Here is a 4428-nt window from a genome sequence, read left to right on the forward strand (position 1 = left end):
GAAGATCTATTTATTTTTATATATTTTAAATAAAAAAATTCAAATATCTCATATTTTTTAAAATAAAAAATATTTTTATATTTTTAATTAATAAAAAAATTATATATTTTTAATTTGAAAAATTATGATGTATTTATTTTTTTCTCTAAAATAAACTTTGAACGTAGACTAATAATTAGGGTAGATTGCAGCATGAATCTAACATAAAATACTTTAACCAACTAAGCTATTTTTTATTTATATTATTCAGATGTGAGGATGTGAGTTTTATTTAAGAGTTTATCGTTGATCAATGAGTTACTGTATGTATAAGGTGGAGTTCGAACTTCCAACACTTGTTTAAGCAGATGAATGAGTTGACCACTCGACCAACTCAAGCTAGTTAAACATGACTAACTTTGTTGGTGCAAAGAGGTGTCACACTACAATAATCCCCCATCAGAAGCAAAAAGCAGAAAATGGACAACCACGTGGGCCTATATAATTGGCCCGGGCTTCCAGCGTTGGAGCCCAAAAAGCGAAGGTGGAGCACCATAAAGCAAAAGCCCACAAAACGTTCCCTGCCTGAAGGATAGTGTCCACGTGTCAAACAGGGAAGTAACGTCACGATGACGTGGAAAGTGTGAACTCGCTCTGCGATGATTATGTCATGGGCGTGGGGTTCTATATATCTTTCCCTTCTTCCCTCTGTCTTCTACGTAAGCACTGTTTCTTACTTTATTTTATTTTTTGTTAGCACTTTAATTCATTAGCCACACTTAATTTTATTTACGATCACAAGTTTTAATATTTTTAATATATTGTTTACTGATTTGAAAGTTTAAATTTTTAGTAAGTATTTTTTATATTCAATACTTTAACAAATATCTTTAAAGCGTATTTTTCTTTTACTATTATTTAGTAGTTTTCTTGTCAATGCTAATCTGTTTTCACATAAAGTAGGGAACACAATACTTAAGTCATGGTTTAACCTTTTTGTTTTGTTTTTTGGTAAAAATTATCTTTAGCCGATTTAAAAAAAAAATTATAAAAAAATGTTACAATTAATCTGATTACTTAGTTATTCTTTTATTTTTTATTTTTTGACAGAAGATTAGTAAATTATTCTTTTTAAGACTCAATTATGCATATAAATTAAAACATAATAACAGAGAGAATTAACTGTAAGATGTAATATTGGTATGTTAAAACTGATGTTTATTTGAGTTTATCTCCAATATATAACAGAACTTAAGTACTGAGAGAGTGTATTAAATGATAATAAAATTTATAATGGAAGTAAGAATAAACTACAATTTGAATCATTAGATGTCATTATACGAATTATTAAAAATAGAATAATATAAAAGCTTACTTACTTTCCTAGTTATTTCATATTCTGAAAGTTCGAATGAACTCTAATAACATATAAACATAGTTATGATCAAATTTTCACCCTGTGTGATGCTCATGATGAATTGAAATGAGCTTACAATGCATAATAGAGAAACATTTTTAGCGCTGTATGTATATTTATGAAAATAAAACATGTTTACATATAATTTGTAAAAGACAAAAATGCATAAAAACATTGGTAAATTTATATACATAAATTAATAAAAATTATTTAAAAAATATTTAATATTTATACTTATCAAATAATAACTAAAAATACTAAAATTATTAGTCTTCAAAACATTTCACATAAAAATTTAGGTAAAAACTCAAGTGTAGTTAACTTCACGTAAAGTTGATAACTAAAAATTGTTAGATAAAAATTTAGTCAAATTAGTTAAATTATCTAACAATTCTCAACTATCAACTTCCCATAAAATTCACTGCATCTGAGTAGGGGTGGCAATATGTACCCTACTCGCGGGTACCCAATCCGACCCCACTTGATCGGGTAGGGTTGCCAACCCGATCCGCAGCGGGTAGGGTAGGGTGCGGGTAGGATTCTCGTGCGGGTTGAGTCTCATCCCTACCCGACTAACCCCCACTCTATATATGTTTATATTATATACTTATATAAAAATATGTTTTAAGTGGATGTTGAATTAAAGACCTCTCACTAAATGCAAAAGATTCTTAACCACTAAAAAAATTATTAATTGATAATTTAATATATTTTTTTTTACATAAAAATCAGTTCTATTTTAAATTATCATCAAGTTATATAATAATATTGTATATTTTTTGTAACCCGCAGGTAGGATCGAGTACCCACGGATTAAGAGTGGGTAGGATTAAGGTTAGAATATTCTCAACCCACGAATAGAGTAGGATTGAGTTTATATAAAAATTTCAACCTACAGATAAGATTATGGTTGGATCTAAACCCTACTCTACCCTACCCATGGCCACCCTTACACCTGAGTTTCCTCAAAAAATTTATTCGGAATGGAATTATTTAGTTATAGGTGTTTACTAGGACACAACACAACTGAAGGGGTTTACTTTTGGTGACGTCAGGATGCAATCTCACGGTTCTACATCGAAGTCAATGTGACGTCAGCGTTGATCACCACCATCACCTTCCCATGTGACTTCTCCACGCCATTTCCAGCGGCAAAATTTCCTCTATTTCCCAACATACCTCTCACCTTCCTCACGCGCTCCCTTTCCTCGTGCTTTTCACTCCCCACCTTCTCATCATATTTAATTATTTACCTCCTTTTAAATATAATAGGTTAAATTATTTTCCAAGTCTTTTATTTCTTTTCTTCAATTTTAAATTAGGATTTTGTAATTTTCTTCAATTATTTCTCATCATATTTTAAAAATTCATAATAAGTTATTTATTTTATTATTGCAGTTGTTGTCTTAGCTAAACATTAGATTTTTTTATTTTTTATTTTTTTAAAATATACAAGTTAAATGCCTTGGCTAAACACTAATAAGAATGGGAATCTTTGAAGGTTTCACGTCCACATAATAATCAGTACCGAGTTGATGCTATATTTGCCATATGCAGTTTAACTGTTAACGACAAGTTTTATGTGTCTGTCCATAAAATAGATTTGTAATGTCTCCAACTCACATTTAGAATATAGGTTTTCTATGTCTCAAATTCGCATATTAGATGAAGTAGATTCCACTTAATAATGTTCTTTTTTCTTTAATATCATCTCTATAGTAAAGCAGTTTATATATTATGATACAAATTAAACCTAATAGTTATTAAAAGTATGTAATGAAATCTCTAATTATAGAAAGTAATTTTTAACACATTGATTATCTTAAAACGAAAGAATGGCCTTAAAAGTTCTTAAGGAATAGCTTTAGCAAAAACCTATCTGTCATAATAATATCCTTTTGATTTAATTTAACAATAAATGCATGTATGGCATTATACCTTGTGAACTTGTGGACATTTAATTTTGAATAACGATAGATTCTGTTCAATTGACAAATCTTATCGCATAACATGCACAGTTATCTAATCATCGGAAAGTATAGTTATTAATTCCAATATCTAGGTGATAAATAGTAATAACTAGCTGGCTAGGTAATTCTAACATATATATTGTCACAATCACTAAAAAGCTAACCCACACAGATTTTTACCAACTATATAAATTTAATAAACCATATATTCTTGCCACACTTGCAATGAATTAATTTAACCATAACAATTTTGTTTAAGAAACACTCCTTTATAAATTTTGTTATTTTATTGTTATCTTTTATAGTATATATAGAGTAACTTGAATTTGGTAAATAGTCCGTCCATTGCACGGATCTTATTCTAATATTAAGTTAAATAAAATAATTTTGAGTTTTTATTTTATTGTATGTCTAATATTATCGGGATGTATATTTTTTTAAGGATACAAAAATAAAATATTTAGTAGAAAAGTAACTTTTTATGTATATAATTAACTTTATTATGGTTGTGTTAAATATAACATGTTAAATTTATATCCAACTTTTCATCGTCTTTTATATTGTTAATTATGCCTTTATAAAAGTATAAAACAAGGGTTAAATCAAATATAAATGACTTTATTTTTAATTGAAAATGTCTCACATGCATCAAGGGCATTATATTATGAAAAAATTTATGAGCTAGCAATTTTATTAAATTCTGACTAGCATATAAACAGCAAAAAAAAGTGAGTAATCCCACATTATTAGATAAAATTTCGTATTATTATAAAAATGTCATTAATAACTACTTGATGATTATAAATTACAAAAATTGCTGAGCCTAACACTCTTAGTATATTAATTTTCGGTAAGAATATTGCTTTTTGTACCAAAAGAGAAAGCACTTGCTTATTTAGTTTTAGACCAAAAAAGAAGCGCGTGGGGAGCACGCTCACCACTTTGACAGCGTGGAACAGAGCAAGTCGCAAGTGCTGAGGAGATACACTATTGTTTCTGACGTAAGCTGCACGGACTCCTCCTCCTTTTATTATTATTTTATTTTAAATATTAATAATATCA

This window comes from Arachis ipaensis, chromosome B06 (assembly GCF_000816755.2).
Source record: "Arachis ipaensis cultivar K30076 chromosome B06, Araip1.1, whole genome shotgun sequence".
Classification (NCBI taxonomy): Eukaryota; Viridiplantae; Streptophyta; class Magnoliopsida; order Fabales; family Fabaceae; genus Arachis; species Arachis ipaensis.